Raw genomic sequence first — 23,950 nt, forward strand, 5'->3', positions numbered from 1 at the left:
TATGTCTCAGCCTCCTTCTACTTTCAAATTCATTTTAAAAATAGACCTTTTCTGTAATTTGTGAGTATTTCCTGTGTTCACCATCAGACTATAAATCCCTAGAGTATGAATATACATGTATACTCACTACGGAGCTGGAGTCACCAGGGAATGATCAATCAAAAATTTTCTGATTAACAACAGATAAAGCATCCACAAAATCCACCTTCTGGTAACCCACGTTCATTCTTTCCTTCAAGCATCCACTAAGCATTTACTTCTTGGCAAGGCACATGGTGCATGAAGAAAGATACATAATGCGTGAGCCCTGACTTCAGGACGCTTATCATCTACCCAAGGAGGCAAAATGGACATAGAAACCCTCCCACAACGTTGCTTTCAATTTCACCTCTAAGAAAATATGTATTTTTCCAACACAGTCACTATTAAAGACCAAAATGGACACATCCTGAAGCTCTGTCTTGATCTCTTGTCTGTGCCCCTGAGAGATCTATGTTAACAAGTGCTACAATTATTTCGGTGTAGCCATGAGAGGAAATGAGAAGAGAAGTAGGAAAGATCTAGGAGTCAGATTTGAGACAGGGCACATCAGTAGCAACACTGTCTTGGGGGACAAGATGTCCACAACCCAGAGGAGAGGGGCTTACTCAGGAAAAGAGATGGGGACACAGCTGCGCTAAAATAATAATATCATATTAGGGAACAAAATATTTACACTTAAAGTTCTATTTTTAACAAACTTACTCTAATCCAACCTCTGGAATACCCACACCTTAAATAGGAAATCTCTTTCCCGCCATGCTTCCCTAAAAATAGCCCCCTTTCTCTTTCTCAAAATACGGTGTAGATTTCCCTCTGGTTTGCTTTTGCAAGAACGCTGGTCTAATGAAGAATGAAACCATTACTCATGTTAACTAGAGCACACTGTCTGTGTCATGCACATACATCTCGATGCTATGACACACGTGGGGGATGTTTTCCTTCTAGAAATGTGATCTGCATCTAGCCCATGTTTGCTGTGGGCACCCCTGGCCTGGCAGCTGTCGCCGGCGAACTGAACATTGTTCCCAGGCATTCCACAGAGTTTGTCAGTTTAATTTTATCCAACAGGCTAAAAGAGGGTTCAATTATTTTTATTAAAATAACAATAAGGAAATAATTCCCAACAATGAGCATCTGAGTGAGAGGTTCTGCACCCCGCATGCTCGCTGATGTCTGTGATTAGCAAAACTCAAATGTCCCCTCTTTCTCTCCAATAAGGAGGCGGCTTGCTTCCTTATAACTACTGCCTATGGAATAAAAGCAAGTAAGTTAAACTAGAAATGGAGTTTACACATTTATGTACCTTAATTAGCCCACACTGGCAGAGGCTTTTACTTTAAAATCAGATACAACACAAACATCTGAAAAGCTTCTAGGCTTTACATCACCTCACTAATCTCAGCAGTGCTGAGAAAACAAGCCACACTCGTATCCAACAAGTGAAATCACCCAGCGGGACACATCTGTCTTGCAGTGGTATTAAGCCCCGTACCCGAAATTAAACAGGGAAGTCTTTCAGACTCAACAATTTATCTCCAAGGGAATTTAGGCCAGAGTGGGAAACCAGGTATTTGTGGAGGAAAGTGCAGGTAAGCTGACCCACAATGACATGCTTTGCCTAGCCTGCGCTACCCTGGAGCAGCAGAATCCCACTTGGACCTGTAACAGCTCCAGGTGGGCTAGCAAGGACAGGTCTCCTCATCAGGACTCCCGAAGACGTGCTCTACCCAAACGCCACAGACCGCAGAACCTAAAACTGCTCTGCCATACACAGGCTCTCACCACGTCCAACTGGGGGCAGTGACAAAGCCCCCAACTGCTAAATGTAATCTAATAATTTGCATATGTAAGGATAAAGGTCTAGACTATGACATCAGCTTCACAGAAAAATCAGCAGATTCAAAAAAGACCGAACTACCCCACTCAGTCTTTGGAAATCCCAGATAAATGAAGAGATGAAAAGGACACAGCAGCAGGAGAGAGAGGACTCTGTATTGTCAGTCCAGAAAGCGCAAAAAAAAAAAAAAAAAAAAAAATCTCTAAACAAAACCATTCTGGGAATTCTCCATTATAGAAAAGTATGGGGCGGGATGGGGGTTAAAAAAAAGCCATTCATCACAAGGGTGGTAACTCACAAGGGTATTCACTGCAAAGTTGCTTCCCTAGCAACCTGGATCCTGCTAGAATGTCCTGGAAGAGCATTCTGAAGTAGAGAGAAGCCAGAGTTAACCCAGAGGACTGTCAACAGCTCAAGGATCACCTCAACTTGGTGAGAGCCCTGAACAGCTAACAACAGGATTCCTCAGAGACGACATTCCAGCCAAAGATAGCAAGAGTGTCCGCAGTCTGAAATGTCTGCCGTAAGAATTCAGGATCCACTGGGCTGTTCAAGAGTTCAATGTGTGGACTGTCTTAAAGCGGCTATCCCTGCCTGTTCTGAAAACTAGCAGAGGAATAAAGTGAACTCGACTGAGCCTCTATCATCAGGGTTTTGTCGGCAGCCCTAGGCCCTCCAAGACCCCCAAACTTCTACAGTATCTCATGGAGCCCCAGGTTTTTTGGTGGTGGTGGTGGTGTTACTGCTGTTGCTTAAGCCAAGAGACCCAAATAATTCCTCGCATTGATGTTTTTAAAAGACTGAGCTCCCAAACTTCTTTTCTTCCCTCCCTTCAGTGACAAGGCAGCACCATGGGAGGCTGAACACACACACACAAAGACAAAAATCAATGCTGTAAGCGTGTTCTAACGCTGCAGACCCTGGAGGGGATGGAATCCTACAAACAGGCAGCTCTTGGTGGCATGTGAAACCAGACAGGTAAGTTTGCAGACCGGGAGAAACTAAGAGACAGAAACAAGATAAAGTCAGAAGAAATTCCGTGTCATCAGGAGACATTTTCAATGGCACTTGAGAAACTCTGAACTTTTGCTTTGTAAAAGGAGGCATCTTACCTATCCTTTCTTCCACAAACACTTACAAAAACAGAGAGCCTCCAAGTTAATGAATATCAGGGTCAGACTAGGTCTGCAAGAAAACTGGTAAGATGATTTACCCAGAAAAAGTTAAACTACACTCTTAAAAAAAAGGGGGGGGGTTCATTTCACTCAGTGTTTTAGACCCAGACACCAAAATCTCAATAGAGGGATAGAGGAGGAAATTGGAAAGGCCAAAAGAGACACAAGCCAACATTTATCACGGCTCTGGGCCAGCAGTCAAGCAAGAATGGAGAGAAAATCCTACACCCAGCCAAGGTAAATTTTCACCTGTGCTCCATCAGCCAGAGAAGATTAACAAATGCTCAAGAGGGTAGCTCAGTAACATAGTGGGATGGAGGGCGGTGGGAGGCTGGCTTAGCACGGTGCCTGTCAAATCCACGGTAGGTAATGGTGGAGAAGTTTGTGGACCTGGTCTTGTTTCCAGGAGAAGTTTGTGGATCTGGTCTCGTTTCCATCTCCCGCAATCAGGATGAATGGGAGGGCATAACACACCGAATGCCTGTTCCATGAGGAGGCATTCTATTTTACATAAGGCACCCGACGATTTGGTTGCCAGTCTCCCCATTAAATGGGGACACAAGGGGCTCGAAGAGTGGAGGGAGCTATTCACCTGGAAGCCACAGGCAGCAGGAGCAGGTGTTGGATTCTGGCCAACGGGCTACACGATTCTTCATACGCATGCCATTTTCTCTCCCAGCCCCACAGAACACCGGGTCCTACCAAAGGGTGACTTTAACCAGTCTTTCCATTCCCTGACACTGGCCTCCTGTTAACCAAAACTCCAAGGCACTATGGACTTCTGGATTGTCCCCGCGAACATCTTTTCTCCAGTTACTGTGTCTTCACTGTGTTCTCACTGCCTCGGAGAAGACTTAACGCTTGCTCTCTCTTGTGTTCTGGCAGACGGGACCCAATATTACCATTACTTATCTTTCCTTTTTTTTTTTTAAGATTTTATTTATTTATTTATTTGAGAGAGGGGGGTGGAGAGAGAGAGCACGAGTGGGTGGGAGGGGCAGAGGGAGAGGGAGAAGCAGACTCCCCACTGAGCAGGAAGCCCGATGCGGAGCTCGATCCCAGGTCCCCAGGATCATGACCTGAGCCGAAGGCAGACGCTTAACCGACTGAGTCACCCGGGTGCCCCTACCATTACTTATCTACATGCTTATGTCTTCCATTAGACTAAGAACCTAGAAATCAGAGAACTCTACTCAATTTTGTATTCTCTCACCCTGCCTAACAAGGTACCAGGTTCAGTGAAGATACAAAAACAAAAACAAAAACAAAAAACAAAAAAGTCAGCTAAATGCAGTATTGCAAGCCGGCGCAGAACGGAATAGTGCCAAACACCCTGTACCAGCAAGACATTGTGACGTGACCTGTCAATAGATAAGTCATACATTTAAAATGTTTAGGTGGAATATTTTTATATAAAGTATTATATTCATATCAACAAAGCAACGTTGGGATGGAGAGCAAGCCAAAACAAAGGAACAGCCTTACTGGAAAAAGTGACAAGCCCTAACGGCATTGTTCAAACAGAACCCTACCTGGAAAGTCAGTTGCCGTAGGCTTTCATCTTGTATAATAAAACTTCCCTGGAGAGCTGAGAAAGAAGGAAAGATCTCCCTCTGAGATTTAAACTTTAAAGAGCGAGAAGCCCCAAGGCCTGTAAGATCTGACTGTATGTATCCTAATTAATGGCAAAATAGAATTTGAAAACGGAGTTTGGGTCGGCCATTTGGAATGTGGAAAAAGGAGAATCCGGAGCAAATGTTGGCATCCAGAGAAGGCACTTCAGCCATTAGACAAGGAATATTCTCTCGTGACATCCTTGCCTGAATCCAGTGACTGTTCATTCCTCAATCTCCCCCGTTCCCACTGCAAGTGTCCCAAGCAAACTCCAGATCTCTGCCTACCTTGAGGCAGAGAATGTGGGGACTGAGAAGAGGTCCCCATGACTGTACTTATTTCTATAAATTACTAAGTGGACACTCGTGTTACATACTCCGGTTAGTGAGCTTGGTTAATGTGATTATAGCTCTGAGAGATGGACCCCATCTCAGTGTGATAAAAAAAAATTTTTTTTCTGAATGCCAAATAATGAATATCACCCATAAAAGTCTTTTAGAAGAGTTGGCTGGCATTTCTGCTCGTTGATGCACTATCCCACGTATTCATGCATGTTTTCTTCAAACCTCTACACTACATGAATCGTGCTTTATTGAGGAGCATCACTTCTGGTCAACAGTTGTTTTTTTTGTTTTTTGTTTGTCTGCATTTTTGTTCTGTTTTGTTTAACCAAACAGACCACAATTTACTCAGCAAGACTCACTGTCCTGGTGTACAACTGAACTCCTCTCTCAGTGTAGAAATGCCACAGAAAGAGCTTGGCTTCACCAGTAGTAAGTTAATGCTGCCTTGGCAGGGCTGAGGCTAATTTCTGAAAATTTAATTTGCAAAAACCAGCCCAAGGCTACCCTGATATAAATTCACTTGATGTGTTAATTTCACACTTTAGAGTCCTCATCCCACTGGTGGGTGGGTGGGTGGTCTCGAGGATGTGAAGTAGGGGAGGGTCTGAATTTGCCCAAGCAACCTCAGACACCAGCCCTCCTGCCTGCCAATGGGAAGGCAGGGATTGTGCCAGAAATCAGCCAGGCTGAGTAAATTATTTTCATTATGCAGAGCTCTATCACTGGGCACCAGCGTCTCATGTCATCAATTCTTTCTTCCACATCTTCATACAGGAGGGACGCTTTCAATATGCGCAAATAACGATATAAACTCAATCGGCTCCAGTTAGATCTAACAGGTACCATATACCTTCAGCTCCACAGCCAAGGGCACCAAGCCTGGAAACTACACGGGCGAAAAGTACAACCCCTTTTTGCCCAGGTCTGTGTTCGTTTTTTTTTTTTTTTAAGATTTTATTTATTTGAGAGAGAGTGAGCGAGAGAGTGTGTTCATACAAGCAGGGGGAGAAGCAGAGGGAGAGAGAGAGAAGCAGGCTCCCCGCTGAGCAGGGAGCTGATTCGGGGCTCGATCCCAGGACCCTGGGAATCACGATCTGAGCCGAAGGCAGACACTTAACCGACTGAGCCACCCAGGCGCCCCTAGGTCTGTGTTCTTGAGAAGAAGTGTGCCAGCTTCAGTAAAATAAATATATTAAATGTTCTGGCATAAAAATACTGTTTATAAAGACCATGAGGTAATGAGATATACAATGTTAGAATGCTTCAATATATATACAATGCCTTAATATATAAATATAATTAAATATATTATAATATATCCATATATATTAAAATATATACATAGGATCTTTACAACTACATAATACAACCACACATGGATACATAGACACACTTAATTCATAGAAAAAAAAGATGATATTATCAGTTTTCATCTTTGGGTTTTGGTACTTGGGGTGATTTTATTTCCTTCTTTCTACCCAGATATTATACACAGGACACATATTACTTTTGACAGGGATACCCCTCCAAAGCCAAGAAGCCTTTGGATACAAATATAAATATCCTCAATTTGTCAGTAAGTGAAGATCTCTGTCTACTCCTTTAAATCAGGAAATAGCTCAATTGTCAGAATCAGCTGTGATGCTTCTTCAGGAGGCTAATCTGAATTAGGTATAAGTTGACTCTATCTATTTACCAGGGGAATAAAAGTTCTGTGATCCAGGGAGGGTAATACCTACATGTCAGCAAATCCATCTAGAAACAAATTTCCTTCCTGTTGATTCCCCCTAATTCATTCATGATTTTTAATCCCCGTCCACCCCTTTATCTCCATTTCACGCAGAATCGTTGGCCTTTCAGGGCCCACAGAAGAATTAGCTCAGAACAGAATGATCCCTGTGTTGCCAACAAAGAAACTTAGTTTGAGTTTAAAAATAAGGGTTCTTGGGATGCTTGGGGCCTCATGGCAGCCAGCAATCCCGGGTTTTGCTCTCCCACAAAACTGTTAGATGGAATCACTTGGCCACCTTGGACCCCAAATCACATCCCTGAACCGGGCAGTTAATAAGACATCAGTAATCTGATCATTAGTAATTTATAACCAAACAATAACATTTGAAAGAAGTGGCTCTTCCCTGTCAATCCTGTACCCCAGTGGCCTTTAAGAAAACCCTGGGAAATACAAAATTGAATCTGGAGTCTTCTTTTTCAGATCTTCTGCCTATTGGGCTAGGGAGTACTCACGGCTCCCGTTAAAAGGGCATAATCCCTCAGAAATGGGAAGGTTTTCCAGGGATGGCTCAGTCCTCATGGAAAGGACGTCACTGCTTCTTGGTCAACATGGTCAGCAGGAAGAACCTCCAGCTTCCACTATCTGTGCCTCTGGCAGATGAGAGCAGGAGGGGCAGCACTGAGGGGGAGGAAGGCCCAGGCCAGGGGCAGAGTGGGGCCTCCAGCCTTCAGGAGGCTCACTGATGAGGCCCAGGATCTTGATGCAAAGCTTCTCCCAAAGCAGGCCTCAGACCCAGGCTGTGTTGGTGGTAAGTTCTAAAACCGGCCAGAAATGGAAGCTTCCAAGTGGATATAATTTCCTCAAAGGAAACAGAATCATGAGAGGTATCATTACTGGAAAAATACCAAAATAAAAAAGGTGGGATATAAGAAATGTAAATTATTCCATTAAAGATCCTGGATAGTAGAGCCCAGATATTTATGAGGAGGAAAAAAAGTAAATAAGAAAACTGCAGTATCCTGAGCTAGAATTTTGATAGATATAAAAAAAAAAGTCTTTTTTGAAGCATTACTTTCATTCATCAAATATTTATCAAGTACCTACCACCTGTCAGACAAACACATCATGATCATTACATGTTTGTGCACACGTATAAAAATCATTCCCTATGTCCCTACGTGGACCAGTTCCCTGGGAGGTAGACCACAATCCCCATGTCAATAAGATAAAGTCAGCCAGATAAAATGAATTCCTGGACCTTTGTGATAAATGCCATCAATGACCTCCTATCCCCACAGATTATCTTCCCAACTCCAAATAATTGTCTGTCAGTGGAAAAGAGAATAAGGTTTCAGATAAATTTTAAGAAGTCAGCTTTGTTTATTTTAAATGGATGTGCAAATATGCGTCTGTCACCATGTGATCAGAATAAGGACTGTATGTTTTAGGCATTTCCTTGCCAGACTCTGAATAGCTCCTGTTACGTACCTGCTGTGTCCAAGGAAGCTTGCTTATATTATTATCAGCAGGCAAAGCTAAACCGGAACATCCACTCAACACAAACATGAGGCCAAAACAATGGTAAAATAATACACTAACAATTCTTTCAATGTACAAGAATTCAAACTGGATCTCATACTCATTATCTCTGACTCTGGTCCTAGATTAGGTAAGTACACAGATCACCTATTCATCCCATGCTCCTCTCTGTCACAGAGACACAACACACAGAGTCTCCAATAACACGAAATAGAGAACTAACGTGTGTCCAGGGTATATAGCCCCGTGAACTTTCTGGTCATTTCTGCCCCATCTACATTCACCATACAAAGGTAAAGAATCCCTGTCTTCTATGTTGGACTGGCACGTCTTCCAGTGTGACCCTGGTGAAGTTCCTCATCATTTGCTGGGCTTTGAATGTCTCATCGGTAGAGTGAGGCTTGGAACTACATAGGTGGTCCCCAAACATTCAACGGGCCATGCAGACAACTGCATTAGAATGATCTTGATGAAAATTCCATTTACTAGCCTCCACCTTAACCTACTGAATCAAAGTCCGGGGGCAGGACAGAAGGGGACACAGGGCAGCATGTGGAGTGGGCTGGGAATGGATAGTTTGACAGAGACCTCTGGTTGCTCTTGATGTGCATGTTTGGAAATTATAGGCGCCTTCAGGGCTGGAGGTGAAGGGGAGGCCAGAGAGCCAAGCACCCGGAGTGTCCCCACTGTTCCAGCTCCCCTCTGACACCCGAAGAGAATAACTATGGCATGAACACGGATGAGCTCCCTAGGTCAGCAACAAATCCCCACGGGGGGTTGGAGGGCGTGGGACCCAGAGAGAGATAATGAAGAGAAGAAAAGGGGAAAAAATGTCCAAATGTGGCTGAGAAAATCAAAATGTTCCCTTTGACAAGACCGGCCAGGCCCGCCCTATAGAGTGACACAGATCCCAAGAGTAAGAGGAATCATAAGTTTGTAATCAGCATAAAGAAGGAGTTAAAAAATCATCAGGATCAATCCTAAAAGTCATCCAACATAGCTCAGAGTCTATCCCCTCACTAAGCACTGCCAAAGAAAATCTTTACTTGGCTAAGTGCCTCATTGTGAATTAGTTTGGGTATGGTCTTTATGAAGATGTGTACTCTAAAAAGTCAAAGCCATACGGCAGTGATTCTAATACACTGCCTATTATGGCATTTTAATGGCAGGAGACGCAATAAAGGAAGAAAAGAATCATAAATAATATCCAATCTATTATGTGGACACTTTAAGGGCATCACATTATTTTACAACGAGAGATTGTTTTTCCATTACAACTACTAGGAAACTCATATTTCTGCCTCCTAATGGAAGTGATGCATATTTCTGACAATGGATTAGAATCCAGCAAGTTCTGATGGTCATTTTAAAAACAAGTTTAAACTAATATCTAGTACTAGTTTTATCTGTTTAATCCCATTTGATAAGCAGACCCGGACAAGCAGAGCTCCCCAATGGAGAAAAACGCATCTTTTTAGACAGAGAGCAGAGATTCAAGAATAAGAAAATGCTTCATGTGTTCATTTTTCCCCTAGCACTACAAACTATGCACGTTTTGGCGCATGTTAAAAGGAAAAGAAGAACAAATAAAAATTAGCAATCTAACAAACACCTGCAAAGTGATGTGTCTGGAAAGCCGGGACACTGGAGGAGAGCATCACCTGACAGACCGCCAAACCTCTGTATTTTTAGGCTATTCAGACTCTTTATAAAGAAAAAACAAAAAAATCCTACATGCCTGAACTGTGAGGCGGGACAGCCTACTTGTAACTCAGCCCTTGTCAGACCAAATCCAGCAGAGCCTCAAAAGGTTCAATAGCCTTTTTATAAACCTATTGTGTGGGTTAGTGCCTAAAAATAGTATGGTTCGGCAGGCAGATCACACCGAGGAATAATTCCTACATACTCAACTGCCAAACAATAGACAAAGGAATGGCAAAGAACACCAAACGTATTCGCGGGCGGCACCTAAGCCCCTGTGGTCACCCCCTCCATGGATCCCTCCGGGTTCCTGACCTTGTCTGAACACCTGGGACCCACTGAGCCATTCCAGCCTGGATGGGAGAGGGACGGGCAGGGGCAAGAGGGCACTGATTCTACATGATTCTAGATTCTACAGTACTCACAGCCACTTTCAAGAGATTCCATTCATCACTGAAACAGACACGACTGACGGTGAAAATGACATTATAGTAACGATGGAATATGGCCCTTCTGGGTCTCCCCCACACTAATGCAGTTTTCCACCTCCCCTGCCTATCAGAATCAGCTGGGGAAGTTTAAAAAAAACACAGACATTGGAAATTCAGTCGCAATTCAGTTTCTAAGTATCAGTTTTAGAAATCAGGCATTGGTATTTTTAAAAGCTTGCTGGGTGATACAGATGGGTAGTGAAGGGTGAAAACCACTGCTTAGAACAACAAAGGCTTTTAGGTCAAGTCAGGTCCACTGCCTAGGTGAGAGGCGGGCAACAAAAGCCAGCTGGGAGGGGGTGAGCATCGGGCACTCAGCCTGCAGAGGATGGGCCACAAAGAGGCCATCAGCGCTACGTTTCTAGACACCACTCCTGGAAAGAATAAAAATCCTCTCACAATAGGCAACTATGAAATAGTCAGATAAGACCACAAAAGAGTAAAAACTTACCACCTCAGTTTTAGTACTCCTTCATCCCCAGTTCTACCTTAGCGCTCACTTTTCCTTCTCTCCATAGGTTTACAAAAAGGAGACTCGACCATGGATTTTTATAGTGGGGAGAGGACAAAGCCCAGATGGGAGAATAAATTATAGTGTCTTACAAACAGATTTCAGGGGCGCCTGGGTGACTCAGTCGGTTAAGCAACTGCCTTCAGCTCAGGTCATGATCTCAGGGTCCTGGAATGGAGTCCCACATCGGGCTCCCTGCTCAGTGGGAAGCCTGCTTCTCCCTCTCTCTGCTGTTGCCCTTGCTTGTTCTCTCTCTCTCTCTCTCTGACAAAATCTTTTAAAAAAAATTTTTTTAAAAATTAAAAAAAAGATTTCAGTTGCTTTTTCAGATAAAATCAAAGGGACATAAATAAAATGACTAGATCAGTTGTAACAAGCACTGCCTCACAGAATTTGGATGAAAATCTTACAATAGATTATTATACCCTTTTTGCCAATATCAAAACTGGGGCCCATCAAACATTAAGGAAATTGCCCAGGTTACATGAAGCTAATAATCTGACAAGCTGAGTGGCAGACCCTGTCGCTGGCCAAATTTAAAACAAAGTTTCGTTTGCATTCTTGTCGCTAACCTATACTATCTGCACCAAGCCCGTTTGCCAGATGTTTTTGTGCAAATCCACGGGAGCCGGCACGGACTCTGGCTAAAAGCCAGATGCATGCATACATGAGCCCTGGGCATCTCTGTCCTTGGAGTCCCTGCATCCTCAGGGCATGGAAGACAGCGGCAGAAGCCGTCAGCATTTAAGGAAACTGTACCTGCCAAGGGCTCACAACAAGCCTTAGAACAAGAAAGTGCCCACAAATGCTGGCTACTATTATCGCTATATTGAGTGTAAAAGAGAAAATCAAAGAATCCGATCTTAGAAATGTGTTCACAGTTGTTAGGTAATTAAATATAAAGACTTAGCATGTTTCACTGCACGTGTAGACTCTCCAAATAAACAACCTTACAGATGCGATGACTGCCATGATTTTCTGTCAGTTATGTCATATGTCAGGTGTGAAGGGGACCAAAAGACCTGCAATGCTACAACATCCCAGACCACAGAGGAGTGAGGCGCAAGGGCTGAGTTTGGAATGACACCCAAAATGTGACGGTGCTCTCTCCACCTCTATCAGACACATGGCTAATTACCCCTGAATTGCTTCTCTCGAGGAAAAACAGTTACTTTACTTCAGAAACAAAGTCTTAACACTATCCATTGTTCTCACTGAATGCTTCCTTTATGAAATCTTCCACCCATATTTCCTCCAGCGAAATGTTTAATAACAAACAAGGGAAAAGAAAACACACCAGGCTGAGATGTAACTTACAAAGTTACAATGTGTTCTGTGGGAGCGCCCTGGTGGCATTCAGGTGCACAAACTAAGGACGGTATTCGCAGCTTTGCAGTAAGGGAATGTCCACAATTGTGTCTTTGTAAGACGATACTGCAAATGCTTTCCAAATAAGAACTCTCCAGAAGACTTACGCGAAGTTAGACATTGTGCTGTAAACCATTTGTAATGGAATTCCTAATATACTGACTTGACTATTCATCCCATTCACCTTGCAGAGGTCATCCACAACTGAGAAGCCACTTCAGGTGAAGATTCGACCAACCAGGAAAAGGTCCAGCTTTCAGGATGGTCAGGGCCAAGTGCGTTTTGAGAGGCTCGCTACTTCAGGCGGGTGTTGGGGTCATGGACAGGTCATTCACCCAACATTCATCTGAGTATCAGAACATACCATGATTGTTTCATATTAATCTTATGCACATTCAGGTTTTGCTAGGATTCTATTTGGTCTCACACATCAAATGTTTATCTTTGTGAGCGATCGATATATGGATATATGGACAGGATCGGTGTAATTGCACCAATTCTTCTTGTTGGTTCTTCTCAGAAAATAAGACCACGTCTTGCAATCTCCGTAAGATAAGATGAAACAGATGACTTAGCCTTCTCCAGAAGTTGACCTGCCTTTGGGGCATTGCCAAAGAATGAGGTCTGAGAGCCCAGCTCCTCCTGGTTCCATAACTGATTAGCTGGGTAACCCTGAGCACATCATTTGACCTCCCTGGCCCTCAGCTTCCTTATCTTTAAAATGTGGATAATAACACCTACTTCAAAGAACTGCTGGGAGAGTAAATGGGACAGCTGAAGTACTAAAATATTATCTACCATATAGTAGTAACAGTAAGCAAATAAAGTTGCAGTAGTGTACTAGAATAATTACTGAGAAGAGGAGAGAATGGCCTGCAAATATATTGCAGATGAGATGGTCTGCCTCACTCCATCATAAAGTCCCTCCCAGGTAATTACATTGATTGGGGTTACATTTTGGGAAATATTATTTGTAATAATATGGACACAAAGCACACTGTCATTTCTTTGACTAGACAGAACCTAATGGTAAGAAAAGAAATTGGAAAAAGAGAAGGAAAAGAAATCCCTGGTTATCAAGAAAAGTGCATCTTACCTTGTGAATTAAGAAAAATAATCCCTACTGTAATAAATGACAAGTTTGTAAAAAACAAAATGAAATGACTAATGATTCACAAAAAAATAAAAAGAAAGAAAGAAAAAGAATTCCAAGTACAAAGCAGTTTTAAGTGTGACTGGCATGAATCAGTCCACAAGAAACCAGAGCATTGGACCTGTCACATGAAGGACCAAACCCTACTTTGTTCAAGGGATGGGCTCAAGAGAGTCCTCCCAGCCTTGGGAGGAGCAACCAGCAGGATGGCCCCCATTGTAGGAGGAGAAAGGATGGCTCCACGGTGGATCTTGCTCAGCCTGCCCTATGCCCTTGGTGACCTCACCAAATCTCATACCCTATGCGATCATACACAAATCCATCAAATCATCTGTTTCCATACATCTTTTTCTGCTATGAACAAAGCACACTAAAATGTATGTGTCTCAATGTATCCATTCATCCATTCAAACATGTGTATTAAGTGCCTATGACATGCCAACCTACCTGTTGGGTGCAGAGATCCATGGTCAACTCAGCTCACTGGTATTTCCCTAGTATTTGATGATTACAGCAATCAAACCTCTTATGAGAGCTATTTGTATATGCTTCTTTCTTCCCTGTTAGATCATAAACTCTCAAAGGGAAGGACCACATTTTAATCATCTTGTTTCCCTTGGCTCCTAACAGAGTGCTCTGCCAACAGAAATTACCCAATAAATGTTCACTAAACTAAATCAACCTCCAGGATGCATGGAACGGGAGAGCCCATGGCCTCCCTCCCATGAGGTCTTCAGATTTTAAAATCCTTTGCCTGAGGTGGCTAACCCTTTCTAAACCTGGCTGATAGTGGAATATGAAATGGAATGTTTTGAAACATAATCTGGAACATGTCTGTGTTACCCCATGAGTATAAGCAGCAAAAAATGAAATTCAGCAAGAGGTGTGAGATCACCCAAACATTTTATATATAGGCCAGTGCATTTCCCAATGTCTAAGAGCCTGAGTAAAGGATTGGGTACCATCACAGTTCAGACTTCATCTCGACATCCAGATCCTGGCAATCATTGGCACCTTGCTACCAGAAGCAAGCAGATGGCATCCACCCGGTGCTGTTCCCCTAAGTAGAGACATCTAAGAAGTATGATGCCTCTGCAGAAACCTGGGCAGGACAATGAGAAATTTACCTGTAAGTACACTCTAAGTCAGTGGAGATAAACTGAGGCCCCTCTTGAGGTCCACTAGAGCCTTAGAACCTCCCTGGCCTTACAAAGTTGGCCAAAAAGAAAAAAGAACAGGATTGAAAGGAAGCCTAGCACCCCTTGCCAATACTTACCTTGATTCCAAGAAGGTGCAAGGATGAAGGTAAAGCTGAGAGCAGAGAGGAGGAACAAGATATTCCTTTCTAATAAGAAGATGCCTAAAGAGTTAATTGCTATCAGAAATCTGAAGGCTTGAATACACACCATGAGACCAGTATGGTACCAGCTATCCTGGAAAATCCTATTCATCTTTGTAAGGACCAGAATTTGGAGCTCAGTCTAAATTTTTCTTACTAATCCCTTAATGATAATAATTGATTTCTCCCATAGAACAAGTCTCCTGATCCTCTGATAAACAGGCTGCTAAGCCTTCATGAAGGCTAAAGGAGTCCTAATTTCATCAATGGGAAAATGAGGAGACCAAATGGTAAAACCATCCCTCTAAGATTACACAACAAGTCAGCAATTAAACCAGTGTAGTACCTCCTCAGTTCCGATGCTCTTACAAAATTTGTAGATTTCAAGCAACGTACTCTTTACATATAAATCTATGTGAGAATAATGATCCTTGCACAAGAGAAAATAGAAGAACCAAAGCAAATGAACTTCATTCATACCTTATAACAACAGACAGATTCGTGATGACCTGGGCTGTAATCATAACCTGTGTTAGGACAGCATCTGAAATGGATTTTCAACTCAGAAAAAAGACTAGCCTTACTACATGCTACGCTTTTAAAGAGTTCGTCCGGATTCACATCATAAGCAACTCAAATGGTTAAAAAAAAAAAAAAAAAAGACAGTAACTGAGAATTTGCAAAAACACTTGTATCATGTCACAAAGGACTAATATCCAGAATAAAGTTTCCAAAAAAAAAAATCGGTACATGCAATAATTCCAAAGATAAGTGGGCAAAAAAATTACAAGTAGCCAATAAAGGTGCCTAACTTCAGGATTAATTTTCTTTTAAAAAAGAACATAAATATCAAAACAATGAAAGAGTTTTTACATTAGAATCAGAAACAAAATACTGAGATTATTCACAGCTGGTGCCGGCTAGAGGCTCACTCCTGAGTCACAGATGGAATCCTAAAGGGCACAACCCATCTGAAGGTCAATTAGCAGTATCTGCCAAAAGTTTAAACATGAATACTCTTTCATCCAGGAATTCCATTCCTAGGAATTTATCCTAAAGAAACAGTTGCATACGTCTATATATACATACAAGCATTTTGTTAATAAGAGCCAAGCACCAACAAGCACCTAAATGTCCTTCAACAGGGATTAGTTAAATTATAGTATAGCTACACATGAAAGCTAATTCATCGTTAAAAAAAAAAAAAGGAACTACCTAAATGTTGACAATGAAAAGACAGCTACAATGTACTGGGAAGAAAAAAGCAACTGGAAAAACAGTATGAATTGAGTAATCCCACTTTTATTTTGTTTTTTGTTTTAGAGTGTGCACGCAGGTTTAAAAGAAGGTCTATCAGCAGTGAGTGCCTTTGGGGAGTGAGATTATAGGGGGGATTGATGCTCTACTTTATATATTTCTGTGTTTTCTGAACTGAACACACCTATAAATTTTAAAACTAAAGAATGTAATTTTCGACAAAATGCAGTATGCTTGAAATCGTGAGCCTGTGTCACAAATGTTTACATAGTCTCGTATTGTAGAAAAATCAATATAACTTCACTCATCCAAATTAGCCATAAAGAAACTAATCTGGACAAGGTATCCTCTAGGCTAGCTGCTGTATGCACCTGATCAGGAATAAGCCCGGCAAGCTAGGAGCTAGCAGGGTTCATACCGGGCAGGAGCTAGTTCCCACGGTGCTGGAAAGCATAGCAAGGGACAAAGGCGGGTCAGAGCGGGGTCCAGGCAGCCCATGCCCCGCAGGGGCCTGAGGCCAGGAACAGAAGGAACTACTCACCAGGAGGGAGCAAGGACCAAGGAACCAAGAGGGACAAGCACAGCTGAGCAGAGGGAGGGAGTCTTTCCTTTAAACCAACCCAGGTAATACTTCCCTTTTCCTGTGCTGACAAGTAAATGATGCCCCTCTTTGTTATTTCCTTATTAGAATATACTCAGGCTCCAGCAAGGTCCTTAGCACTTCAGCCAAGTCCCCTGAGTCCCACACAAGAAGGAACAGACCTCTCGCTACCGTTGCCTTCATTCCCCATCGTCTTCTCTCTCCTGCAAGTAGTTTTGACATCTCACCATCCACGTATGTTTGCTGTGTTTATACTTGGTACCAAGAAAACCTGTGGTACCTTGCCACTGAAAACATGCTTGTCCATTTAACGACATTTTAAAGTGCAGGCTCCCAGGCCACAGACTTCAAAATGCACCAACACACAGAGAAACAAAGGCTGTGGGAACAAAGTCGAGCCATAGACCTAACCCCTAAGTGCGGGACTTGACCCTACAGTGGACCCCATAGGGAGAGGACGGCACTCGAGAGGACACTTTGGACCAGCTGAAGATACTGGAAGACCAAGACAAGATTAGGTATAAGTAATGCATCCATGTGAAGTTCTCCTGGGCTCATCACTAACTAGTTTGTTAACATCGTTAACTAAGTGAATAGGTCTGTTTTGAGGAAATCCACATCAAAGAACTTGGAGGGTAAAAGGCCAGAGACCGAACGTGCAAGGGGATGGTTACTCCTGACAGCTCCGTCACAAACCCGTCCGATTTCCTGCTGTTATGGAAAATACAATACTTGTGAACACACACAAAGAGGGGATCAGGGAGCTCTGCCTTATTCTACGTGGGAGGCAGGTGTCCCCGGTGACACAGTGGGGCCCCGGGAAGATGGCTGGGCCCCATCCAGGGAGCCCTGGCCCTCCTCCAACTCGCCCTCCATCACTTTCCTCCCAAGCGCCCCTCAGTGCAGGGCCCACCCGCCACCAGGACCGCGGCCTGTGTGCAGCCCCGTATCCCCCACTATGCTCCCACTTTGTCCCTAGAATCTAAGGGACACTCCATGTAGAGAGACACAAACCAACGTTAAGATTCATAGCCTTTCAGGGAACCCTCCTACACTGTTGGTGGGAATGCAAGCTGGTGCAGCCACTCTGGAAAACAATATGGAGGTTCCTCAAAAAGTTGAAAATAGAGCTACCATACGATCCAGCAATTGCACTACTGGGTATTTACCCCAAAGGTACAAATGTAGGGATCCGAAGGGGTACGTGCACCCCGACGTTTATAGCAGCAATGTCCACAATAGCCAAACTGTGGAAAGAGCCAAGATGTCCAACGACAGATGAATGGATAAAGAAGAAGTGGTATATATATACAATGGAATATTATGCAGCCATCAAAAGGAATGAGATCTTGCCATTTGCAATGACGTGGATGGAACTGGAGGGTGTTATGCTGAGCGAAATAAGTCAAACAGAGAAAGACATGTATCATATGACCTCACTGATATGAGGAATTCTTAATCTCAGGAAACAAACTGAGGGTTGCTGGAGTGGGGGGTGGGGTGGGAGGGATGGGGTGACTGGGTGATAGACACTGGGGAGGGTATGTGCTCTGGTAAGTGCAGTGAATTGTGCAAGACTGTTGAATCTCAGATCTGTAACTCTGAAACAAATAATGTAATATATGTTAAGAAAAAAAAAAAAAGAAGAAGATAGCAGGAGGGGAAGAATGAAGGGGGGGAAATCAGAGGGGGAGACGAACCATGAGAGACGATGGACCCTGAAAAACAAACTGAGGGTTCTAGAGGGGAGGGGGGTGGGAGGATGGGTCAGCCTGGTGATGGGTATTAAAGAGGGCACGTTCTGCATGGAGCACTGGGTCTCATGCACAAACAATGAATCATGGAACACTACATCTAAAACTAATGATGTAATGTATGGTGATTAACATAACAATAAAAAATTTTTTTAAAAAAGATTCATAGCCTTTCAAACACGTTAAGGGATGCTCACTGGAGCTTGTCAGTCACTCCTTCTGAAGCCCCCAATTTAGGCAATCCCCAAGTTCAAACAGCTCCTTAAAGCAATGCTCATCTATGCGTGGGCTGGAGGGGTGAAAAAATCAGAACATTCGACCCCTAAGCCACAGGGAATAGAAACAATTAAAAACAAAAAACAAAACACAAAACAAAACAAAACACCATTCATGGGTCACAGAAGCCCAAATTTAAAACTCTAAGCAGTGGTTTGGGGTACGGGTGGGGGGCGGGCTCACCTCAGCTAGGAGAACAGCAGGCTCCAGGGCTCCAGCTCGCTCAACCAGGAGCAAGAACCTGCAAGAGAAGAAAGAGACCCAGTTCAGACTCACAGAAAAACTCTAGGTCAGCAGTTTTTAAAGCATGGTCTGAGGGCGCCCAGGGGTTCCCAAGGCCCTTCCAGGGGTCTACCAGGTTCAATCCACTCTCACAGCAAAACACATCATTTCCCTTCTCCACGCTCCTCTCACCAGGACACAGTGGAGTCTTCTAGAAGCATCACAGTGCATAAGGCTTGCAAGTCCAGCTGTCTTCTCTTAAGCCACATATTACAGAGATTTACAAAACTATAAAACAATGCCATTCTGCTCATTAATGTTTTGTTGTTGTTTTAGAAAAGAGTGATTTTCATGAAACATGTTATTTATAATAAAAGGCAAAGGGCTTACTGCCATTTTTAATTAATTAGTAACTATTTTTAAACTCCTCAATTTTAATCCTAGTATCACAAATATCCGTAGAGATAAGCCACGTACTAAAAAGCTCTCTGGGACCCTCAATAAGTTTTGCAGATGTCAAGGGGGGGTCTAAGACCAAAATTTTGACAACTGCTAATCTAGGTGTCGATTTTGGGTACTAACTTCTGTTAAAATACATCTGCTTTTAATAACAATGGGAGAGGACAATATTGGATATGCAGCACTAAGTACTAAGTGCTCCACTAGACACTTTCCATGTGATTTCAATATCCAGAATCACTGAAAAACAAAATCAGCCTTTTCTGCCTCCCGGATGAGGAGACTAGTACTCTAAGACATTGATTATTTGCGCAAAGTGAATCACAGAGGACAGGGTGTGAACTCAAGTCGGTCCGGCTCCTCAAATCATGATCTTTTGCTATATCATTTCTAAAAACAGTAAGTATAAGAATTTCTGCAAACTGAGCTGCAGCCAGGCGCACTAAGGACCACACTCCTTCCTGACATCATGCAGAATCAACACGCGACAATGTTAAGATGCACAGCTTGGATGAAATGGCAACAATGTGGCTTCTCTAAATCCTGCCAGAGTCCTGCACTCTGCTCCCTACAAAAGGCAGACCCCAGGGGTGCCTGGGTGGCTCAGTCGTTAAGCGTCTGCTTTCGGCTCAGGTCATGATCCCAAGGGCCCCTCAGTGCAGGGCCCACCCGCCACCAGGACCGCGGCTCTGCGGGAAGCCTGCTTCTCCCTCTCCCACTCCCCCGGCTTGTGTTCCCTCTCTGTCAAAAAATAAAATCTTCAAAAAAAAAAAAAAGACAGACCCCAGTAAGTGGGGTGTGCCAGGACAGCAGGGTCTATGACTATGGTCCCGGCACAGTATTAACAGTGCCCCTCTCACATTGAATGGTGATCAATTACAGGGCCACCTACCAACAAGGCAAAGATTGGCCGTGGCTTTAGAAAGCCCACCTTTCTCAGTCTGTCTCCATTTTTATGAAGCATTGAAACAGTGGATGAAACCTTACTATTATGAGTCCCTCAACTGTGGCTGAACTCAAGATTATGTGCACCGGCAAGGGAGGGGAAGGACATTCTCACTGACTTAACTTATGGAGCCAATATAACCAATTCTAAGCTTAAAAATCTAAAAGAACAGTATGGAGAATCCCTCAAAAAACTTAAACACAGAATTACCATAGGATCTAGTAATTCCATTTCTGGGTATATATCCAAGAGAATTGGAAGCCAGGTTTTGAAGATGTATTTATTTATTTATTTGAGAGAGAGGGAGAGTGCACACAAGCAGGGGGAGCAGGAGAGGGAGAGGCAGACCTCCCACCGAGTCCTCAATGCGGGGCTCAATCCCAGGACCCTGGGATCATGACCTGAGCCGAAGGCAGACGCTTAATGACTGAGCCACCCAGGCGCCCCGAAAGCAGGGTTTTGAAAAGATACTCATACACCCATGTTCATAGTAGCATTATTCACAATAGCTAAAAGGTGGAAGCAACCTGTGTCCATCACCAATGATTGGAGAAACAAAACGTGGTAAATCTATACAATAGAGTATCACTCAGCTTTAAAAATTAGGGAATTACAACACATTTTACAACATGGATGAACCCTGAAGACATGGTGCTAAGTGAAATAAATCAGTCACAAAAGGATAATACTATAGGATTCCACTTCTATGAAGCACCTACAATAATCCACTTCATAGAGACAGGAAGTAGAGTGGTGGTTGCCAGGGGCGGGGAAGAGAATAGGGAGTTAGTGTTTAATGAGTTCAAAATCTCTGTTTGGGAAGATGAAGTCTCTAGAGACAGATGGTTGCACAACATATGAATATACCTAATGCCACTGAACTACACATTTAAAAATTATATTATGTATGGTTAACACACATATACACACACAACACCAAAGTATGTTATCAAAAGATTTCCCAACATTAATTAGAAAAAGAATATGTTATTGGGCATCTTATGTCATTGTTTCAATCTTCACTAGTTTATTAAGTCCAACCAAGCATTCATTCACTCTGTCATGTTCATGACACCTCTCAGCTGAAAAAGAGTCTCCAGACAGAGCCGGGACACCAGGGATTCAGACATAGCACCGAAAGGCAACCTGGAAAGGCCTACATAGGAGACACAACTGTACTATAAATGATAAATGTTTCTTGCACACAAAGCATGAACCTGTACAATTAAAAAAAAATCTGAGTCCTCTGAAGCATCAATATTTTTCAAAGTCTTAGGAACCCATTATTTTTTCTCTAAAGAGGCTTTCTGGTTTCCTACATTTTTTTTTAATGCTGATATATTATAAAACCCTCAACTGTAATTCATGAAATAAGTCTTTAAAAGTCCTACTGATTAAACAGTTTGTGTTTCACAACTGAATATTTTGTGGTTAATTTCTCTTCTCCAGCAGAGACCCTTTAAATGATGTTGTAATATCCCCCACACAATGAGCACAACTCTGTAAAAGGCACTTTTCCTTCCTTTGATACAGCAAACATCCTGTAAACAATCCATGCCCCCACTCATTCAACCAACTGCCTTTGTTTACCGACAGGAAAGGAAAGGACAAAATCCTCCAAGTGGCACTGGGGGCTCCAGAGTTCGCTTCATTTCCTACGAAGCAGGTGGTTTATACGAGGCTACTGGCTATTGTCTTTTGCCTTGTTTTTGCTTTCAAGAAGAAAATTACTGAGCTTTCGGCAGAGCCTCATCCTCTCAAACAGCAGAACTTGGGACTGTGGGCTGTCTTGCAGAGAGAGGGTCAGGGAAAGGCAAGATGCTCTCCTGTTCCCTGGTCCATTGCTGAGAGGGGACGACTCACACTTCAATAGGGAGCTCTGCCAGAAAACCAGATTTGCAGGCAAAGAGAGGCCTGGCCCTTTGTTCTTACCAGCAGGTTCTTCAGCTGCTTTCCCAGTGACACAGGGTTCTGAGAAAGTGAAGGCAAATATTTACTTTCCACTGAGAAGAATAAAAATATTCCACCCAGCTCAAAGTCATTATTTCTCCAATGTTAGGACAGGCTCACCAGTATTCAGGAAAAGCACCAGAGAAAGGCTAAATCTGTTTTTGTTTTTTATTTTAAAAATAAAAATTCCTTTCCAAATAATGACATGTTTCCAAGAGGCAAAGTCCTAAGCACTGATTTCTGGCCTTACACCTGTGAACTCTGGCGACGTGCGCAAGAAATACCTGCCTGTAACGCCCCCGCCCCCAGCTGGGCCAACAGGCCGGCCACAGTGGCTCTACCTAATCTAGGAACCATCACCACATCTTCTGCGTCATCATTAGGTCCAGGGGTGCACAGCTAGAATCCTAACCCAGACCTCATCCGCTCCAAAAGGACACCACACATTTCAGGAGACAGTTCCTCTAGAAGTGTGTAACCAGATATGGAATCGGCACCAGATTCAAACAGCTAATCAGTTCCTAGAGAGAGTTTGGGATCACGGAGGATTCTGTAGATGAACGTCATCTGCTCCAAGAAATGCATTTTGGAAGCCAGTGCACCTGTCACGCCCAGCATTCAACAGCACTGACCACTCACCTGCACTCGTCATCAGGCTTTACCATCTCCCACCAGTTGCACACGGACACCCAGAGACTGAGGGGTCCCTGTTAACTGTTTTCAGTCCATTTAAAGGTCTGTTTTTACGCAGGTGTCTAAATCACAGACAAGATGTCAGCTCAAGCCTCGAGCAAATGACCGACCACTCTATAAAGAGTCTGTTTGCGCTGTGAATCGGGTCAGGTAAAACTCTCAACATGGGTGGTAATGTGGTTTCACTGCAGACATTTCATTTGTGATTTCAGGGAGGCGTGATGCGCTACGTCACTCAGGTGGGGTTTTTTGCGGGGGAAGGTTGGTGGCTACTATATATATATATATATATGTATATATATTTTAAATGTGTTGTAAGAACACTTATCAGGAGACTTACCCTCTTAAACGTTTCAGCGCATGATACAGTATTACTAACTTAATAGGCACAGTGTTGTATAGCAGATCTCTAGAATTTATCCATCTTACATAACAGCAGCTTGGTACCTACCGAACAGCAACTCCCCATTTGCCCCCTGCCCAGACGCTGGCAACCACCACTCCACTCTCTGTTCCTATGGGTCTGATTATCTTTAGATACCTCATGTAAGTAGAATCATGTGGCATTTGTCCTACTGTGACTAGTTTATTTCACTAAGTATAATGTCCTGCAACTTCATCCTTCTCACATACGGGCAGGATTTCCTTCTTGTTTAAGGCTGAATAATATTCCCTGTGTATATACTCTGGCATTCTTTTTAAGTCTGGTAGAAATCAGAAGGGCTCTGCCAACAGAGTCCCTTCAAAGTTATTTCAACATTCAATAAATATTTACTCAGCACCTCCAGCATCCAAACACTTTACTAAACGCTGTCCATATTAAGACATAGTTCTTGTCACCTAAAGCTTACTGCCTAATGAAGGGAGCCAGCCTTAACATAGGAAAAGTGGAACAGAGCATCAATGGGATGCAGTGGATGAAATCTCTAATAGGGTACTGTTGGGG

At 43.2% G+C, this 23,950-nt stretch overlaps 1 protein-coding gene across 6 annotated transcripts in view; it reads right to left on the reverse strand.

Annotated features, from left to right (window-relative positions):
- Positions 1–23,950, reverse strand: part of SIPA1L2 (signal induced proliferation associated 1 like 2) — a 216,965-nt gene that overhangs the window by 145,899 nt on the left and 47,116 nt on the right. For all 6 annotated transcript variants that reach the window (XM_036087312.2, XM_078077712.1, XM_036087309.2 and 3 more), the window contains exon 2: positions 18,918–18,975. The gene's annotated coding sequence lies outside the window, so the exon portion shown is untranslated. The remainder of the gene's footprint in view (positions 1–18,917; positions 18,976–23,950) is intronic.

The sequence above is a fragment of the Halichoerus grypus genome, chromosome 7, assembly GCF_964656455.1.
Source record: "Halichoerus grypus chromosome 7, mHalGry1.hap1.1, whole genome shotgun sequence".
Lineage (NCBI taxonomy): Eukaryota > Metazoa > Chordata > Mammalia > Carnivora > Phocidae > Halichoerus > Halichoerus grypus.